This window comes from Amphibalanus amphitrite, unplaced genomic scaffold (genome assembly GCF_019059575.1).
Source record: "Amphibalanus amphitrite isolate SeventyFive unplaced genomic scaffold, NRLGWU_Aamphi_draft 001396F_arrow, whole genome shotgun sequence".
NCBI classification, from domain to species: domain Eukaryota; kingdom Metazoa; phylum Arthropoda; class Thecostraca; order Balanomorpha; family Balanidae; genus Amphibalanus; species Amphibalanus amphitrite.
In genome coordinates this window covers 17,025-38,971 of record NW_024882889.1, presented here as the reverse complement: position 1 = coordinate 38,971, position 21,947 = coordinate 17,025, and the positions used below count along the sequence as shown (strand labels likewise).

The window sequence follows — 21,947 nt, the reverse complement described above, 5'->3', positions numbered from 1 at the left end:
ACCTTAAGATTTGTAAGATCATAAATATTTCGGAGAGGGGCATGTGTTGCGAGAAGTGGATCATCAGTAATTAGGACAAGATGATGCGAAACCAAGAGCTATGCCTTCCTATTGGATATCAAAGACAAAACACGATATACCTAATACCTAGCCTGATATACCTATCTTGAAATTTTAGCTTGTTAAGGCTTGCTACCACCAAATAAATAAACATTTCCCGTAAACAAAACTGACACCTATACAATATACAAGTCGGAGGTAACCCAATACAACTTCGTAAGTTCCGAGACATGTATTTCAAAATCTAAGAATTTACATTGCCACAGCTCTCAGTTCAAACCCTCGCGGACAGCGCTGTTTCTTCACGGCAGCGTGCGTGTGAACGGTGACGGGCGAAACACTGCGAGAAACAAAAGCACCTCGGGAGTCCGACGCGGTCTTGAGAGCAGCGTGACGGGGTGAGTGAACGGTCACGACTGTCGTTCGTGACGTGACGTGGCGCAACGTGACCTAACAAGGCGTCACGTGGGTGCAGGGGAGGGTGGGAGAGAGAGAGAGAGAGAGAGAGAGAGAGAGAGAGAGAGAGAGAGAGAGAGGGAGAGAGAGGGAGAGAGAGAGAGAGAGAGAGAGAGAGAGAGAGAGAGAGAGAGAGAGATAGAGAGAGAGAGAGAGAGAGAGAGAGAGAGAGAGAGAGAGAGGCGAGGGAGAGAGAGAAGTTATGCGAAACATGATCATTTTGGGTTGGACGCCTCTTAAAAAAGTATAGCTAAAAACATCAAACACCGCGTGCATAAACATTCCACGCATCACGGTGCTGTACCTACTGAACCAAGAGATACAGACCATATGGCATTTCGAGACGGGTATCAAAGGTAAAAGAACGAGTAGGATTGTGGTCTGTGGATCATTTTCAATTTGCATTGCACAAACTCGCAGGGAAACAGATCGAATTATGAACTAACTAAAAAACATCAGCCCAGCTGTCCCATGGTCGATACTTCTCCCACTCCCATCACGACACAGATCCCATAGTCCCAGTTCATGATCAGACGGACCAAACCGTGTCTCGTGCCATCAATCTCAACTGATTAATGACAGACACCGTCGAAAAACGTCCGTTCTCTGCTCGAGGCCCGCTCCGCTCTCACGAAGTACGGCGCCACAGAGTAGACGGCCGCACAAAACGGGTTATGGTCACAAGAGCCGGGCCAGTGGTTATCATGAATGGGTTATGTACTCGCTAGACACTACCTCGTCGAACCATTCGAAAATCCACTTACAAGTTATTCCACAAACTGTTCAGAAAGTTAAACGGTCATCTATCGCTGTCTATACCTGATTCTGGCTGCTCCTCCAGCTGCGGCAGGTAGTAAGGTGTAGGCAATTCCAGCTTTAGGACGGGGTCAGGGTATTCGCCATTTGGCTGTCTGTCTGGGATGTTTGAGCGGCGGGGGCCGCCGCTCGGCCCCCGCCGCGGCGGGGGCCGGGTCGGTCGGAGGGGCTCCATTAGTCAGCCAAAACACTCGTCCGGTCCACTAATAACAGCGGGCCGACCATCCATCCCACCTCGCCGCCGAGAAAATACAGCCACAGCACCGCCACCAACCTATACAGCCACAGCACCGACCTCCAGGGGCAGGTGAGAGGGGCCCGAGAGGTCGGGAGGGGTTGGAAAGGGTTGGAAAGGGTCGCAAAGAGTCAAGAAAGAGGGGATGCAGAGGGCTGTGGAGCTCCGTAAAAGAAATATCAAAACTGTACGACTTTCTAGGACTTTGATTGAAAGGAATGTAAGTTTGACGCTGAACTGACATTCCGGCAGTGTTATCGTGCATCAACAAGCTAATAACTAAAAAAAAATGACACATTGAATTGAATGTATGAAACGTGAGCTGAGGTTAGCACACATTTGTGATTGATAAATTATTATTTTTCTGAGAAACCAGCCATCCTCTCCCTACCTAACTGAATCGAACAGCGACTACGGCCGTCACCTGCCAGCAGTGGCGGCAACTGGAGGCTTCGTCCTCGATGGCAACTAAATAACGCACCCAGTTTGCACAGCTGTCGCCACTCAATTTCGAGATTCATAACCTTCGAGATTGGGGATCAGGCGGACTGAGAGAAAATAGATAAATGAATGGCATACGCAGCACGCGCCATTTGTCAATACGGGAGGGAGAATATTTAGTTTATTTGAACGCACAAACGAGGCCAGCCAGGAACCAATATCGAAATGTTACTTGCTTATTTGCTTATGCATAACAAAATATTTAAATTAACTATTTTTACGTCAAACTTGCGCCTTTTCACAGCAACAAAGAAAACATGCATTTTAACAACATATTCTTGAAGCAAAATAGTTCAACTTTCGTCTCGCTGGACATTCAAATAAGAGATTTATTTGAACCCGATTTCGAATGAGCCAATACTCGTACAACATTTTCTCAGTAGACTCTGGACCTATCCGACAGGCTATTGAAAGGCTCCAACTCTTCTCACTTCTTCACTATCCAAATCCCTTCTCTCTAGAGCAGTGACACCGCAGCAGCCCAGTCCTCTCCCGCCCCACTGCACGGCGGTCCATTCGGCCCGCAGCGCACCCTATGACCGAGCGCAATAAGGCCGGTGATATTTGGTCGGCGCGCCTTGTTACTGCCTTTGACCAGCAGCCGGCTCATAATTACACCACACAGCCACGGCCACCGCCCCAGAGCGCCGGTCCCGGAGCCGGAGATGACCCGTCTGTGTATTTTCGTATTTGGATTAGTTTGCTCCAGGTACATACGCGGAGCGAGCGCCGCCTTTGGCGGCGGCGTCTCTCCGCGCCGGTGAGGATCGTCGGTTTACAGACCGGCCGGCGAGCGCGCTGTCGTCGCGTCGGTCTCGACAGCACGGCGGCGACGACCCCTCCCCGGTCCGGGACATAAACAGCGGAGAACTCGGATCAACAGACGGCGGTGGAGATGGAGGGAGGGGGGGGGGGGTTACAGGAGAGCTCCCGGTGCGCAACTCCACCGGGGAGCCGCCCCAGCTGCAGCGGCGGCCGGCGGCCAACACAAGCAGCGCCTGGCACGTCCCAATTAGCGTTACAAACACGCACCCCGCGCACGGCGCACAAACAGACGGGCTGCGAATATACAGAGCTACAGAGCCGGCTAGCGTCTGCGACACGGTAGCTACACTACCTGAAGTATACATACGCGCGTCGGGCCAAACATAGTCCGTAACGCAGCGCGAGTGTGCCTGGAATGATACTCTCGAGTCCACTTCGCTTCGAAAAACAAGGTTAGAAAAGATATACTCCGTGCATCCTACCGCGGGGCAAAGTGTTTTTCATTTATCGGAAATGTGTTTTGCTGAATGTAACTATAAAAGCGTTACACAGAATTGCAAAATGATCCAGACCATCTCAGCCTTTACATATAATTACAAAAAGCACCGAAAATTATAATTGTACCCGAAACTGCACATGAAAAAACACCCAAATGAATGCTAATAGTATGTATTCGAGCTGAGGTTATGATGTCATATATCGATGATCTAGACCGTCCCTCGAGCAGCCCACAACAGTCACTCCAACCTGGCGTCCTCTCCCCACAGGTCGCACCAGCCCTCCCGTCGACCACGACAGCCCTCGTCGCGACTAACATTGCGCTGGTCCGGTCCGGAGGCAGCCACGGCACGCGTCACGGGCCTCATTCGGGACACGCGCGCCACAGCCGCTCGGCTTGCAAGGCACGCGGCTGGCTCGTCCGTCCGGCAGACAGGTGCAATCTCTGGGAGACCCGGGCGGCTAGGGCGGTGGGCGGTGGGCGGTGCAGTGGTGGGATGTGGGTGGTTGAAGGTGGACGGTGGGCGGTGGGAGGCAGGCGGGGGCGGGGGCGGTGGACGGTGGACCGTCAGGGCGGTAGGCGATAGGCGTGGTTCGAGAGGATAGCGGAATATGGTGGCCTGGGCGAGTTATGTTGACTAACTTGGCTTCTAAGATTCACAGCAGGAAGATGGGAGAGATCATTTTGTTTGTGAATTGTGATGACGATGCTAGTCTGATGTCAAGCTAGATGTAAAAATCGCACAACAGGTGTAAGAATATCATATAGAAAATCACATCATAACGTTGGCAGCATAAACCAGCGAGTGGACTCGAAAATGACTCACTGAAGCTTATCTCAGCGTCAGGGTATTGACGCGAGTGGATTTAGCCACAGGCGCTCACCTAAGGCTTGCTTGTATTCCGGTCTGCTGCCTGGCTTGTTATCTCATTAGTTTGTCAGTCGGGAGCCCCAGAGTGCTAATTCAGACCCAGCAGCAAGGACTGGAAATTAATCTAATAAAATTGGAACTGAGGGGTCCCTACTTTGAACAACATCACAGAAGAGAATATCAGCCATCAGCTCGTGTAGGTACAACGTTATATGCTTCCGCATAAATTGTAATTTTAAAACGACGGCAATAAGCGCCATTTTAGCTTTTCCAGGGTAACTATGAACATTGAACATCCCAGGATATAAAACAATAATACCACTATCCTTCGATCGCCAAGCAAAATAACGTACACACCGCGGACCACATTTAATAGCGCAATTCCACTGAGCCCGATAATATTGACGCATTGCGTCCATCACCCCTCGCTGTGCCACTGGCGACCAATGCGGCGCGTCAAATATGCAACAGTTCTGTGACCGATACGGGCGGCGCCCACTCGGTCATACGTCGGGCGCAGGACAGCACTTCGCGCCTCCCCTCCCTGGGGAGCCCTCGTAACATGGCGCAGTCCGTTAATAAAACACGAGTACGGCCGCCCGTCCGGGTACTCACATATGTATGTACCAGCGGTAAACGGCCGGCAGTAAACAATAACACAGATCGAGGCGGCCGCATCGTAAATAAGGTATGATTGGGACGCTCTAATGGACCCCTTATGGAAATGGTAATACGTTTACATTCGAGGCTTTTTCCAAGAGGTAACACGTTTCGCATATTATGCTTGTAAACTGATGCATCGCATATGCATTACGAAGCGTTACGGTCTATATACCGGATAAATAACCTACGAAAATAACAAAGATAAGCAACTAACGATTCTAAAAAAGGAGCAATAGCGTCAACAGCTCCTAAACTCCGTGACGTTCATAAATGATTGTCATCATTTTATCGGATATGACTGACTTCAACAGAAGTCTTGGCAAATCAGATTCAAGAGTTCTCGGATTAGGCAGTATTGATTGATATGATCGAGATCTCTTGGTTAGTGCATTATTATCTCAATATGTATTTTCCACTAGATGCCATTGATAAATACATACCTACCTATATCTTTCATTGATCAGGATTAATAACACCATGTCATTGATCGTGATCTCTCCATCCAATATCACAGATCAGGATATCTCCCACTGGACGCCATTAATCGGGATATTTGCCATTGGGTGCCATTGATTAGGTTATCTGTCATTAAAAGTTATTGATAAGGATCTCCTTCATTGATAAGGATCTTCCTCATTCATTAGGATCCCTGTCATCAGGTGCCAGTGATCAGAATCTCCCTCATAGATAAGGATATCTGCCATTAGATTCCATTGATCAGGATCTCTCCCATTGATCAGGATTTCTACAATTAGGTGTCATCGATCGACATGTCGATACCGACACCGGAGCGTCACACCGGTCCGCGATTGGCTGCAATGAAACACCGCAGCCTCATTGGTGACCGACCGGTAACCCCGCGGATCGGACGGACGAATAGCGACTGGGACAGGGACTGGGACATGGGGACTGGGACTGGGACTGGAACTGGGACTGGAACTGGGACTGGGACTGGGACAGGGACTGTGACAGGGACTGTGACAGGGACAGGGACTGGGACTGGGACAGGGACTGGGACAGCGACATGGGGACTGGGAGGACTGGGACTGGGACAGGGACTGGGACAGGGACAGGGACTGAGACTGGGACTGGGACAGGGACTGGGACAGGGACTGGGACTGGGACTGGGACTGGGACTGGGACAGGGACTGGGACTGGGACATGGACTGGGACATGGACTGATACTGGGACAGGGACTGGGGCTGGGACAGGGACTGGGACTGGGACTGGGACTGATACTGGGACTGGGACAGGGACTGGGACTGGGACTGGGACTGGGACTGGGACTGGGACTGGGACTGGGACTGGGACAGGGACTGGGACTGGGGCAGACAGACCGACAGACGGACGGACGGACGGACAGACGGGAGGCCAGGTGTGAGAGAGAAGGAAGCGGACATTTCATCATTATCAGCAATTGATACCAGTATAACGCCTTTTGGGGCGACTAACGGAGCGAGCGAGAGGGTGGGCCTTGCACGTGCGAAATTTCGAGGGGGTACCTCCAACTGACTTGTGCACGGCACCCTACTAACCCGTCTCTAGCGATGTGCCAAATTTGAGCACAATCGGCCCAGCCGTTCTCGAGATCTGGGAGCGGCACCCTGCACGTGCGCACGTGCAGAAAGGGTCCCAACTGACTTGTGCACGGCACCCTACTAACTGGTCCCTAACCGTTTACCAAATTTGAGCGCCATCGGTCCAGCCGTTCTCGAGATCTGGAGACGACCCCTGCACGTGCGCACGTGCAGCAGCACCCCAACTCTGGCACATGGATATGCAGTGCCTAGTGGGTGCCTACCTACATGCCAACTTTCAGCGCAATCGGCCAAGTAGTTACCGAGATATTGCAACAATTACAAAACTGACACCTCTTCGTTTTGCACGTGGCACGTGCATAAGGGGTCACCCACATGCATCGGGAATAGTCCAATACTTGGTAGAAGGAATGAAGCTACCCTACAAAAATTACCGCGTGTAAATCGGTCAAGTGGTTGCTGAGATATAAGCCTCGCAAAAGCGTCCGCACGGCCGGCCGCTCATGCTCAGAAATTTCCGTTAATCTAAGGAAAGACTACGCTCGCTTCGCTCGCTCCGTAATCAGTATTGCGCATACAAAGTATATAACATTCTTGGTGTATATGAGATAACAAAAAATAACACCGTTGTTAGGTCTGGCCGCCAGACACATCAAAATCGCCATACCAGGACGACGAGCTGTGACTTACCAGGAATGGGAGGGATGAGCTCAAGAAAGAAAGGGGCAGGGTAAAATAGGAGCAGGGTCTTAGGAGAGTAGACGCAATAAAAGATTGACCTTGAAGGATATCGTGAGTAGGAGTGCTTGAGGAGGCATACGTGGAGAAAACACAAGGACAACAATTTACAGCATCACAACCCCGCGCCAATTATTTTCCCCTAAACAATGACAGAATTGTTTCATTTTCACTCTTCAGTCACCCATGTTTTTTTTCCAGTTAATCAATAGCCATTCCATCACGTTTATGTGCACGCTATTAGCACTCCCAGCTCTGGTGACCAATGACCATAGACGCAGCTTCTTCCCGTCCTTTAGCACTCCTGTGCCGCCCGAGTCCGCCCCTCCGCTCCGGAGACTCGGACCGGAGTCGGGTGGCCTCCCTGCAGGCCCGGTCGATACAGGTGAGACGAACCGCTCCCCTCCCGGCCGCCGAGCGCCAGCCCCGTCGGCGGCGACGATCCCCCGTCGGCGGCGACGATCCCTCACCGGGCCGGAGACGACGACCGACGGACGTCGCAGGGGATCGCACCGGATCACACCGGGCCGAACGGGATGACACGGACTGAACGGGATGAATGGGATAAACGGGATGGCACGGGCAGACTGAACGGGATGACATGGGATAAACGGGATGGGACGGGCAGACTGAACGGGATGACATGGGATAAACGGGACGGCACGGGCAGACTGAATGGACCACCGAGACAGAGACCGAAGGGTGGATGCTGTCCTGCATTGTGGTAATAGGATAGAGTACAACATATACACATAAATCCAAGAGTAAGATAAGCATTTCATATTATTGCTCAATTACTTGAATAGGTACATGAGAGGAAATAAGGCAAATCGATAGCAATCGCTAGACAATAGTGCGCTCAATTAACCAAGAGTCTGTGCGAGCCACACAAGAGGTATTCCTAGGGACCCAGTAATAAAAGCCTGAGCGAAGCTAAACCTGCCGTCAGCCACCGAAACTGTATCCTGAACGTTCGACTGTGTAAATATTCAAGAGTTTCCCAAGACGGTAAACATAATCCATGAGCTGGGAGCGATACCATTATCCGAAAATAAGCGCTAGACCGGCTCGACGATGAATATTGAACAGTGAACATGGGACCTAATGGCCAAGTAATATCTACCCAGAATGCATCCAAATTTGATGAAGCCGTGGCAAACCTGTTAGTCTAGACCACGAGGGCAACAACGAGCCTCGTCGGTCCAATGCGCACCCAATGATCGTCCTTATTTCGAGAAATCATAAACGAAGATCACAAATTCAAGCTCGGGTGCGGACTCTGGTAGGTGTTTGAAAACAGGGTCGGCCTAGGTCTGAGTTCCCTCCCCTCATTGCCGTGTTCGGTCTGACACCAATTCAGGGACGGACGGACCTCGACCGTCCCAACCACGCATCCCTAAAAAAATCAACCACCTGGAGCACGACTGTCCGAGTCACGCATCGCCGGACGATATTCAGACCACCTGAGGGCCAGTGGCGTCTGGAAATCCACAGAGACGAAGCGGGACATTACCGAAATGGGACCAGGGACGACCGGAGCAGCGGGCGGCCGGTGGCTGGGTTGGGGTGGGGTGGGCGGGTCGTTCGGTCGGGGTCCCATGGGACCAGGCTGGGGCCGGGCGGCAGGGGAGGACGGCTCGGGCTGGTGTGATGAATGCGGCGTTTATGGCCGGAATCAGGGCCGATGTGCGCTCGACCCCGATTGGCCACATCACTCGCGCGCTGAAGGAAGCCTGGCGGACATATGGCGGCATCGGTGGCGCGAATAGCCGCGCCGACGGCCATCCTGGCGCAGTGCGGCACATGGCGCGGCGCGGCGCAGTGAAGGCCGAAGGGATGATGTGCTGGTGACGATACTGGCGCAGACAGTATAGCCCTGTCAGTAGGTAAATGTTTTTTTTTTTAAGATAAAGGTTTCTTTTTTAGGTAGGTACCGCAAATGTTCCATTGCTATGTGAATCGAGACAAACTGAGACAAAACAATTCGTAAAAACATTGCGGCGGGATGTAGATAGCAGTTAATTAGTATACCATATTAAACTCAATAACATACTTTGATTAGCATTTCAAAACTCTTTCACAGATATTACAGGCGGAATTAGCGGACTAAAATCCTCAAGCAGCAGGCCTGATAAAATCTCGCCTGGGAGCCTCCACACACGCCCGGTTGGCCATCAATCAGCCATGACGAGGGGCTCGGCCGAATCCGGACCAGTGCAGCGGCGCAGCCCATATGGAAATCATCGATGATCTCACCGTTCGGCACGACAGAGCGCCCGCCCCCGCCCCCGCCCCGGCGGCACGACCCTGGCGTCAAATCCCGAAAATTACCGAGCGCTCTACGGCGACTGGGCAGCGCGTCCAATATTTGACGGACGTCGCACGGCCTATGGACGACTGCCGTCAAATACGGCGGCAATATATCGCATCCGGCAACTGGCTGCACAGAATGAGGTTCTCCATTACTTATTTTGAGCCGATTGTGGCGCGCCGAGCGCCGCTCGATGTCGCTCGATCGCCACCGATGACGCGGCGCTGTTCAGAGATGACGCGGCTGTGACGAAAGTGACGCGATCGCGCAGCAAACAAAAACGACGCACAACTGCATCAGGTAAGCGTTGTTAAGTTGGAGTAGCAATAGAAGAGTTGATGTCATCGATAGCTCGAAGAGCACATCGCCCGGGCGAGAGCGTTACAGCCGGGACCCAGCTGTACCGGGGGTTTATAGCAACTGTTTTACAGATGCCTAGGAAATGTTAGCGCTTCAAATGACATGGCATGGTACAGCGATATCTTTCCCCAAATATACCCCACCTGAGGGCTTGAACAGATACAGTTACCGTCCATTCATGGAGATAAAATGACATTTCGATTGAGCTGCCATCAGAGACCCTGCAAGGTAAGCGACTCTGTTCACGACCACCGACGGGAGACCGACAGGTGATGTCACCGCGCAGCTGTTAGCATACAATTGGTCAGCCCACGACACCCCTCCCACGTTCATTCAAGCAGTCGCGTGCAAAAAGGCCCCGTGCAAAACTTGCCCCACCACCCAATGACACCGCTTTTGGTGCGACCATTGATCTACAGCACAATGCCGATGATATCATTAAACCCAAGAGAAACAAGGCCAGACGTGTACCGACATACTGTTGATCCGATGAATGCTTGTTATAGCCGGCTGGTATTTTCAGCAAACTAACCCACTCCGCAAAGCGTCCCTGGTATTCTAGCGATGTATCTAAGTCGTAAGGAGAACCAGACGCATTTCTGCGGATTTAGCGAGGAATCGACAACCGGCATTCCGCCGAGCCGGTTCATCCCTGACCCACTTCGTAGACATTCCTCATTCGGTACCGCTCCAAAGTACAAAAAAGGCTGAGCGAGTCCTTCAGCCCTACCGTCCCACTCCCGTCCCAACAACCTCTCACCCCCGTTTCATCAGCCTCCCGTCCCCAGTCACCTAGCAGTCATACACCGCCTCAAGAGGGGTAACGTAGCCGAGTCAGGGGGCATACGGCGGCTGTAACCGCGGCCCGGCAGCCAGGAGGGGCGTACCACCACCGGGGCGTCGAGCACGTCTAAAATGGCGGTCTCGGCGGGGAGGGGCGTAGCTGGGTCGTGCCTTGCACGTCTCCAGACATCTCCCGTCGCCAGCAGAGCCATCAACCAGGCCGTAAAGGGGCTGCAGCGCCGCCCGTCAGCCTCCCAGGGTCCCCTCTGCACGCTGCAGACGCGGGCGGTGGAGGCAGGGCGGCGGACCGGCGGAGCAGGTACAGCTAGCGCCATCTCTGAGCGGACGGCTGAAACTGACAGCCGCCGCCAGTCGGCGATAGGTGGCCTATGACACAAACGCACGGTGGGAGGGCCGGACAGTTCAGGCAGAGCAAACGACGAACTGCCGTCACCATTCTCAGCACGGTCGCCGGTGGCTATGTAATGACATCAGACATGCTTGCACCACGCCACTCCTAACTAACCGGTCCTCAGCACAGCTTAAGCCCCGCAGACCCTGACCGAGCCTAGCAGCGAGGGCGGGTCCAGCCAGGTAGGTGCAGCGGCAGACAAACGTAGGCGTGCAGCCCCCGGGGACACAATATCGGCAGACAGTGCCGGGCGGAGCGCTGCCGGGCGGAGCCCGCACTCCGCCCCGTCCGCGCGACGACAGGCCGCAGGCTACACTTACCGACGGCGCACCTGGCACCAAACAGTCCGACACACACGGCAAGGCTGCACCAAGGGAGGCCCACCTGGGCCATCGAGACGCGACAGGGGTGTCACAGAGACACGGAAGAGCTGCGCCATTCGCACAAAAAGTCTGCAGCGGACAGGCACAGTCACTGGCACAGGCACAGTCACCACAGAGCCACTAGGGAGCTGCCACGTGACAGGAATGCGGGAAGACCAGCCACAGCGACGCGTGAGCACGCAACGCGCATATGAAAGCTACGCCGTAATATGGCTACACACTACACAGTAAGGATGCGTGAAAATAACCAAGGAACTTTCCAAACTGACTAGACTAAGCGATTGAAGCAGGCAGGTATGAAGGCGTAGTCATCAGAGGAAATGAGCGGAGGTGCGGCCTCCGGTTGCGCGCACCTTCTGACCAGTCATCGCACCTTCTGACCATGTCATCGTCAGGAAATTCCAGGACGGGTAGCCAGCCGACCGACCTCGAGTCAGGCGGCACTCCGGTCAAATGGAATCACCGCGTCACTAGCGGAATCACCGCGTCACTGTGAGATGATGTAGGTGACGTAACAAGGGGTATAGTGACGTCAGACTTCAACGAATCCTGGCAACCGTCGTCAATTTAGTCGGGGGCGGACTGATCAGGGGCATGATGCAGCAGAGATGTCATAATGCAAATTGAAAAGAAATGCACTCTGGTCACCACTGCTGTCAGTTCTCATAACAGCACGGAATCAAGCGCGACAGCCGAGAGAAAATGCACTCAATCCACGGCCGTGACAGCTAGTATCCTTCCCTCTCAAAACGATAAAAGCACACCACCTGTTCGCTCACTGTCTCGACCAAATGCAGCGGGAGTTGTCGCAAAAATCGATGCCCGATGACAGACATTGAAGTCACGCCCTCAGCCTACGCGTGGCACGCCAACAAAAAGCCAACAAAAGTCATCAAACGATCATGACGAGTACGGAAGACACTCCCCCGCAGCCCAATACCGAGCAAGCCTGGAGTCAGCACCGCCCAACATTCTGAGAGAAATGGTTTCCGATTGAACCGTATTTGGGTGTTGTGGTCGATTTCTAATAATCAGCCGCTCTGTCGCAAATGATGGGCCTTGTAAGACGCTCAACTTCAAGATGCATCATATTGTCAGATTGTGAAAGCCACCGATAAAGCGGAAAGGCTTCTCGATTCTCGAATACTGTCAAAAAGCCGTATGTAAAATGCATACCTACAATCATAAGTCACAAAACAAAGCGATTGAAGATAGTTCATATCAGTGATAACCCAAGCCACCTGCAAAACGAACCCAATCCACCTGCACTTCCATCGCCAAACAATCCTAATCCCGGCGGAATCCAATCTCACCTGCAGCCCCATCCCCCTGCCACGTCCGTCTTGCTCTGCGCGTTGCACGGCGCCTCAATCCACCTTGCAAACATGCCGTGACCGGGGGCGGTGCACTAAGTCGACCCCGCCCCCGCCGAGGCACGCGGCAGATCGCCGGTGGTGCTGTGGTCAGCAAAGGTGAGGTGCGCCGATGCCGCGTCATCGCTCCCTGCAGCTGGGCAGGCTGCAACGGGAGAGTACTCCCTGCAGCTGGGACGGGCTGCAACGGGAGGTGTTCTCTGCAGCTGGAATAGGCTGCAACGGAAGGTACCCAATGCAGCTGGGCAGGAGGCAGAGGGAGGTACCTGGTACCTGACAGCTGGGCAGGCTGCAGCGGGAGGTACATTGCAGATGACTGCAACAGGAGGTATTCTACAGGTGGCTCAAATGTAACAGAAGAGACGACTCTCTTTAGTTCGGTTGACTCGAATAAAACAGGAAGAACCCTTTGTAGCTGGCTTGCATGCAACGGGAAGCCGTTTCTGCAGTTTGTTCGAATAAAAAAGAAGGTTCTCTTTGCTGCTGACTCGAATAACGAGAACATCGGGCTGGTTCTTGTTCCACTGATCCACCCCTATACCATATTACGGCATGCACTCCACGGCCATTCCGGCATCATTCCGAGCCCATTCCAGTGCGACCCTACCTCCATCTACCAATTGAAGACCCAGTACCAAACGACAAGACGCAGCAGCGCAAAGTCGCAAGTCATCCGGATGGCTGTGAGAGAAGGGACAACACTTTTTGCCACGGGCGCCGCACAAAGGGGTGTTGCCGCTCATCACGACGACTATGCAAAGGGAACGCGGTTCTGTTGATTTCAGGCGGTGCCAAAGACGTTGTCTCACGGTTGATGCGCGTGGGGTTTATGCCGAGCCGTCTGTTGATTAGTTGAGAAGCGTGTTTGCTGCAGTGCTTGTGTTGATCACTGTGAAATGCGCTGGTCACGATGCGCCTATGATGACATACATTTTCTTTTTGCAATTACTTTGTGCTGTTTGGCAGTTTTTCAGTTGGTGTTACTTTCTTCATTGCATCGGTTATGTTTTGCTTGATAAAATACACCTACGATGATATTGACGAGGATGACAACATGATAGCATGTTTGCCAAGCTCAGTCACATACTTATCAATCAGAGACGTGCGGCAGTTATATGGGTGCAGAACTTCCTCGGTGCGTCGGAGACTCGTATGTGCACCTGAATACCCACATCCAGGGCTGCGGAGTCGATTGATTTTCGGCGACTCCGACTCCGACTCCGACTACGGCTTTCAAAAACCAGCTCCGACTCCGACTCCGACTCCGGGCAGAATTGTCGACTCCGACCGACTCCAACTCCCGACTCCGACTCCGCAGACCTAGCAGGGCTGCGGAGTGCGGAGTCGACAGATTTTCGGTGACTCCGACTCCGACTCCGGCTCGGTTTTCTAAAATCGACTCCGACTCCGACTCCGACTCCGGTCACAACTGTCGACTCCGACCGACTCCGACTCCGACTCCGACTCCGACTCCGACTCCGCAGCCCTGCCCACATCCATCAGATTCCACGTCGCTGTGCCAGTCACCTCGTCCCAACGTGTCCCAAATTTACCCCAGGTAAGCCTGGTCCCCTCCCTCCGCCGTATGTTTGTCCCGGTAGATCCTTCTCCCTTCCCCCCTCCCCTCTGTATGTCTGACCTGTGAGCCCCAGCCCGGCTCACTCATCACACTCACAAACACACAGGAGGGTAGCGTCTCTGAGAGCGCTCTGTGCTCCGTGGGAGGCCAATGGAGGTTCTGGTCTCCGCCCCGCGACCCCAGCCCCGGCCCCCGGCGGTGGCCCCGCGGGACACCCACAGACAGGTAGTGCGGAAATAGACGACCGGAAGTTACCCGGCGAGACGTGAGCTGCGGCCGGAAGTCACGCACCGGTATGGGGAGAAGGTGGTGGGGTGGGGGAAGGAAGGGGTGTGATGAATACACTAGGATGCAGGGGACCGAGCAGGTCATATGGCAAATGAAAAGCGTCCAACAGCCTGAGGAAATGAAACAAAAAAAAATCATCATACCCCATACGGTTCACACCAGTCACCAGATGCTCAAAAAAATGACTTACAGGACAAGCTGAGCTTATATTATTGTCTACCTCTCAGCAGTCTGTACATCCGACCATTAATTAAAATCACAATTTCATAATCTACATTTCCGTTTAAAAAGCGGGGCACTGCAGAGCACTGGCGCATTTTAGATCATAACTCATAAACGGTTTGTGCAGAGAGTCAAACTTTTGAGACTTCGCTTATGCAAAATTATTAACAGACATCTCGGCCAGGTTCGATCAACAAAAGCCCATGGTTGTGGTGACTGGTGGGACTATCAAAAAGAGGCAAGGTGTTACTGAATTACAAAACTAATCATATTGGTAGGCGCACGTAGATTCCGCGTTTGTCATGCGTCTTTTCACCTCTACACTGATAAAAATTTTGACACCCCACCTCTACGACGACTCCATGTTTTAGAGTCTGAGTGCTTAGATTTTGGTGTCCGACTCCAAAATGTATGGTCATTGACCCCATCGTTTGGCGTCGGTTTCCGACGAAGCCAAAATATGGTGTCCTCCTGAGAGGGTCATGACACCCTTAAATCGGATCAGTGAGCTCTGCGAGGGTGTCCGACACCAAAACGGCAATAGTTGACGCCTTTGTTGGGGAGTTGGCTATCTTTGAAAGGGAGTCGTGCATCTTAGCAAGGGAGTAAGACACCCCTTTATGAGAGTCAAGTTAAAATGAGGTGTCTTGACTCTACGTTATTGCATCACTTAACATGGAGTCGAGACTCCTTTTACACATTTGACTCCCATAAAAGGTGCTTTACTCTCTTGCCAAAATATCTGACTCCTCATCAAAGAAGGATGACTCTCTTTTGAACGTAGGTGACTACCTTTGGAGAATAAGTGATTCCCTTTTGAAACTGTGTGACTCTCGTTTGAAAATGAGTGACTCCCTTTTTAACATGTGCGACTCGCCCTAAAAATGTGCAACTCCCTTTTCGAGAGGCGCAACTCCTTTTTGGAAATGTGCGAATCCCTTTTGAGTTAGGTACGATTTTCTTTTAAGATATGTACGACGCCTATATATAGTTTACATATAGGTATGACTCGCTTTTGAAGGTGTACGACTCCCTGTTGAATGATCCCTCATGATCTACCACTCCCTTTTGCAAATTTCCATTGATGTACGGCTTTCTTTTAAAGAACTACGACTAAATACCTCGCTGAAGATATGTCCCTCTAACAAAAGTGTGACGTTACATTACGGGAACGTTAAACTCTAACAGAAAAAGTATACTCCCTATTTAAGGTTTCAGACTCCTCTACGACTCCTTTAAACGGATGTTATATAGGTGGCACTGCTATCGTGCTGGTACTGAAAGTTTTACTTTTTCTCATAGATGTCGCTGATTGTGACAGTCTTTTTTGCGTCGAACTTTCCGCTTTTTGTCTGTAGGTTTGACGTACCTTGTCTTTCTTTCATCATTTTCATCAGTTTGGCAGTTTGAGATTTAGGACTGGCCCATCACAACTTCTGTATGATGTAAGATGATTGTGTGGTAATGCTTTGACGGCTAAAACTCGGTGAAAAGATTCATGTTGTATATAATAAAGCATAATACTTGCATGTGCGTGGTCACCTATCCGTGCTTCTATCCTCAGGATACTGAAATCCTTCTCCTCCACACCGCCACCCCCTTCCGGGCTGGACAGGCAACTTTATCTCATGCGGGCTGCTCCCTTGGAGCGGCACCGCTGCTCCCGAGGGAGCGCACCCCGTAGCCGGGTGCAGTGAGTGCCTTGGGGCTGGGTGGCCTGTCTTCGGACGGGCTCAGCCCCGGCGACTCACTAGGATGCCTGCCCAGACCAATGTCTCCCCCTAATTCCTATCATCCTCCCGGCTCTGCAATGGTCTTGTCGACCGAAAGGGCCTAACCCAACAAAACAAAAACAAACAAAATGTGCGTGGTTATACTGATTAGATTCCAATCTTGGAGTCAAATCAAAGTTTGCAGACCGGATGTGGACATTGAAGTCATATCTAGAGATCTTCCGAGAAGAATACTTTGGAATTTCTCAAGATATGATGGAAATGGAATACATCTATACATGTCACGGTGACAACAGTGAATGGCGGCACCGTGGATTGCTGTTTCGCTGAAGAATGGTGAAACACCAAATAAGACGGTTCTGCTGAAGCGCGTCGCGCGTAGGGATATTTGACACCTTTAGGAAGATAACACTCCAGAAAAGTGTCATTTGCACCTCGGTAGGGGGTAATTCAAGAGAGCTATGACTCCATTTAAGGTAATATGCCAAAAAGTCCGCCCCATAGGAGTGTCAAAATACCCTCTTTTGGGGCATCATTACCCCAAAAGAAAGAGTCCTAAGGGGAGTCGCGACTCTATTTATGGTGACATGCCAAAAAGTCCGCCCCACAGGGGTGTCAAAAAACTCTCTTTTGGGGCATCCAAACTCCGAAATCAAGAGTCCATGTACGCCAATAAACGGCGTTCACGGACACCATATTACGGTGTTATGATGCCCCAAAAGAGAGTTTGTTTGACACCCCCGTGGGGCGGACTTTTTGGCAGAGTCACCCTACCCCCCATTTGGTGTCATTTTTTCTTTCAGTGTAAGACATAGCAATCATTCAGAAAAATACCATACACTCGAACTCGAATTTGACGCTCGGAAATACCTGATAGGGAAGATGAAGCAAGAGAAAGCTTTCCATAGTTGACTGCACAGATTGAAAGCTTTTAGATGCACCTCTTGTCTCTTACTCTTAGAACTGAAAATGAACAACAATTTCAAGACGAATTACAGTCGACAAGGCAAGAATGCATTAAAATGTATGCAATCAGACCTGAATGTGAAATAAATAGTGAGATCAGTTAAGTGAAATCTACCGAGTTACCATGGCACCATGCTATTTTCTCGTCAAATCGCTTTACAGCGCCTTGCAATGGCTCCAGGAATCCAGATCTCGCCCACTGACGGACTCCATAATTCATATTTCACGGACGCAGACAACCGACGGAAACGGAGACCTAAACATATGTGGATCACAAATGCCCTTCAGACAGATAATCATGATCACCCTCAAGATACTTCTATTTTCGTATTAGCTAAGGTAGCAAAACTTATACGAAACAATAACTCATGAGATGGGCAAAGTGCCCCTCGAGTTGCAACTTGCACAATGCACAATACACTCGTCACAGTTCCAATCTCGTGAACAGATGAGGAACCGCATTGTTCCTATAAAATCGACTGCCAATTATCATGAAAAAAGAACTTCACAATGGCCGAAAGTGGAGTAATGAGCACAATGGGATAGATGAACCCAGGATCCAAAGCGCATAAAGCCATGTTCCATTGCACCAAAGCCCACCGTTCACTAGCCTTTTGTACAAAAGTTTGTGAACCGTAACAATTCTGTCCTACCAGACGTGCTGTCATGATGATATTCCAGACTTACTATAACTATCAACAATGCCTACAAATGTATCATCAACCCCGATCTTGCAATTTCCGGCATCAACAACGTAAACAAGGGTGCACCAAAGCGTATGCTTTGCTTGAATAGACCCCTTATTTAACATTCTTTACATTTTAAAGATAAAAGCCGCGTTATGTCATCCAGTTTAGCTTTCATGAGTGTTCGTACCTTCTGGTCCATAAACTGTTACAAGTTATATGCCATGGACCACAAAAGATGCAGTATTCTTTCACAAACAATGCTTTTCTCGAGCCGTTGCCAAAGTAAAAGAGTTTACGACGGGGCACTAAGTAGAGCATAAAGGTGCACCTCTTCTTCCAAGGTCAACAATAGCAAGTACACACTGGTGTTCGATCGTCACAATGAGCGCCAGTGCGGAGTGGAGCGCAGTTCTGGGCACATTCCACACAGCGAACCAATACGAGCGTACTGGAAACCTGAGCCCACCGACATCGGTACATGTAAGGGGACATGTACAAGTTGGGCTATGGTCTGTGGGTTACTGATGCCTAACCCAGCAAAACAAACGAGCTGAGGGATGCTGAACACTGGACAGTGAACAGTCACCGGTAAACCGGGCAAGGATTAAATGAGCTGAAAGTGTTATAGGCCGTGAATCGAGTGAATGAATGATTAAGAGCTTCATTAGACGTTGTGATTCACAACAAATAAGGGAGAATCATACAAATGAATTGTGATTCACAGCAAATAAGGGAGAATCATACAAATGAATTGAGCGATTGTCAAACAGCTGAAAGAATATCACACCAGTGTAGTCAGTATGTATATCAAAAAGTACACATGCATCCATCCATCGATCTCATCCATGTTAATCTTTTGACGAAGGTAACGGAAACACGTCTGTCCCATGCACCACACCCATTTTTCAGCCCCGCCCCTCTCCCACACACCACGCCTATCTTTCGGCCCCGCCCCTCCGCGATTCCCAGGGGACGGGCCGTCCGTGGCCAGGTCGTAAAGACTCGGTCCACCAGCCCGGTGTCGGCCGGGACGAGAAGCGAAAACAAACATCGATTCCCGGCGGGCGGGCCGCCCGTCGAGTCCGACGGCCCAAACAGAACGTCGACGGCGACGGGAGAACGTCGGCGGCGACGGAGCACACCGGGATGTGCTGAGAGGGGTGGTGATGACCTGGGGCGACAGGTAAGGGTGGTCGGGGGCGGGTCTGTTGGAACATCGTCATCAAGGTCAGAAATTGCTCAAGGTAAGCGCGACTTTATTGATGTGAGTCCGGAAAAGGAATGTTTTAAGAGAAAGATTGAGTTAATAAGGCAAAAAAAAAGAGTACGGTTAATGAATGAAGGCGAGGCAAGAAAAGGATTAATAAGGCAGAAGTAATGTGATTCCAAATTTGGCAGCGACCATCGTCACCGCCACTGTAGCGTTTTCACCGAGTCCGATCAGATCGAGATCCGGTCACCAAGCTGGCAATTGTTGCTGCTAGATCGCGAACACTGGTGCACCAATACATTGACGTGTTACGCGCGATTCACAGAGTAATCACCACTGTACGACAATCCAACATCCAGTCGAATCACCGCCTTCGGGGAGTAATCCGCCGATTGCGCGGCAGTTCTCAGGTGAGTCATCCGGCATCCCACCGGGACGGGGTCGGGTCGGTTCTGGAACCAGCTACGCAGTGAGGAGGGGAAATACCGCTAAACACAGGTAGCTACCCGCTAGTCGCTACCATCATCAACGGCGACTAGACCTTTGGACATCGCACCTGTCCTGAGTGTGGACCGTTTAGGAGGACATCGTCCAGATTAGTGCGGATTAGAAGCTGGCAGTGCCACCCGAGACCATATGGGGTATGAGCATCGGACGCTGATATGAGCGACCAAACAAAGCAGTCTGGCCGGATGGCTCCCGCTGCAAACGAACCACCTGTGGAGGCAGACCATGGCAGGCCCGACTTTGGTTCTCTCCACATGCAATATGCGTATTTCTATGCAGCTGTTAGCACATTCTAGCTCGAGCATCAACCGCTTGAGTCACCACCTGTAGCTCACCACCACCCATCATTCCCCCCCCCCCCCCCGCCCATCCCGACCACAGCCGCACGCAGCCCAATAGGCAGAACTCCGTCACCCCTCCCCTACAGACACTCTCATCAGTTCCTTCTCCGCATCTCGGCCGTGGAGGCTGGCGACCGGCCCACGTAAGACGCTCCAGAGCCGACATAATGCACGGTCTCGCTGCGACGAGGTCAGTCGGCCGACCCACACACCAGCCACGCGAGGGCGGGGGGAGAGAGAGAGAGAGAGAGAGAGAGAGAGAGAGAGAGAGAGAGAGAGAGAGAGAGAGAGAGAGAGAGAGAGAGAGAGAGAGAGAGAGAGAGAGAGAGAGAGAGAGAAAGAGAGAGACAGACAGAGACAGAGACAGAGAGAGGGAGAGAGAGAGGGAGAGAGAGAGAGGGGAGGGAGAGAGAGAGAGAGTGAGAGAGTGAGAGAGAGAGAGAGGAAAGGAGGGAGGGGAGGGAGAGGTAGAGAGAGGGAGCAAGAGAGAGAAGAGGGAGAGGGAGAAACGAGAGAGAGAGAGAGAGAGAGAGAGAGAGAGAGAGAGAGAGAGAGAGAGAGAGAGAGGGAGGGAGAGAGAGGGATAAAAGGGAAAGGGAGAGAGAGAGAGAGAACAGGGAGAGGGAGAGGGAGAGGGAAAGACAGACAGAGAGAAAGAGACACAGAGAGAGAGAGAGAGGGAGAGGCAGAGAGAGAGAGAGAGAGAGAGAGAGAGAGAGAGAGAGAGAGAGAGAGAGAGAGAGAGAGAGAGAGAGAGAGAGAGAGAGAGAGAGAGAGAGAGAGAGAGAGAGAGAGAGAGAGAGACGCCATTTCTGAGCTACCAATCAGTCCAGGGCCGACACATCTGCACTGGCTCTCAGTCGCTGGAGATCCAAGAGGTTCACAGATGTTGTAGGCAATAAAATCCCAGACCCACGTGCCCAAAATCTATCTCGGATATGCTGGTCACCCCTGTGAACCGAGTTCCCTTGGGTACGGTATTTCCAGACACCCCTGAGGTCGCAACTCGCAACATGCCGACCAGACGTCTGGAATTCGATCCCAGCTGTCTAAGGAGCACGATAAGGGTCGGTGGGCTCAGGTGGCTCCGGCGCCCGCTCGCCAAATCAGCAGTAATCCGCGCCCCGTGCTCCCGCGGGGCCTCCCTGTGAGAACTCACGATCATGAGACGGCACGACGGCGGTGCAGGAGCAACGGCGGCAGCGATGGTAGTAGCAGTAAAAACTTGAATCACCAGTGCACGTCCAGCCCTCAGCGAGGGACGCAGGCAGTCTGAGACAGTCCAGCAGCGCGGCACGCGGCACCTCGTCTCGTTCGACCCCCTCTCCACGCACGACCGACGCTGACGGCACCGACTCCGGCGCCGTAGTGCCGCCACGGCGCGGCCGCCCGCTGGCTGCCGAGGCCGGCCGGCCGCCGCCAGGGGTGTTCGACCCGCGCCGGCCGCCGCTGACGCCGCAGGCCGCCCGGCCGGACCCAGACGGATCGGCGATGTCCGCATTGGCCGCCGATCGTAGGTCGTTTTACGAGACTTGATGGGAATGAGAGGGAGATCCGAGGAGTAATCTCAAGAAACTGGGTTGTCACGGAAGGAGTGGCAGCGTTTTAACGGCTCTGGTTCGACCTGCAGACTGCACCCCATCCACAG

The 21,947-nt window shown here is 52.0% G+C and overlaps 1 protein-coding gene across 5 annotated transcripts in view; it reads right to left on the bottom strand.

The window, feature by feature from the left end:
- LOC122372754 (polypyrimidine tract-binding protein 2-like) overlaps positions 1-21,672 on the bottom strand; it is an 89,932-nt gene extending 68,260 nt beyond the window's left edge. For 3 of the 5 annotated variants that reach the window (XR_006254929.1, XM_043350296.1, XM_043350298.1), the window contains exon 1: positions 21,459-21,660. The gene's annotated coding sequence lies outside the window, so the exon portion shown is untranslated. Of the gene's footprint in view, positions 1-21,458 lie in introns of all 5 variants that reach the window. The other 2 variants (XM_043350300.1, XM_043350303.1) reach the window with 1 other exon arrangement.
- Positions 21,673-21,947: the final 275 nt, after the last annotated feature.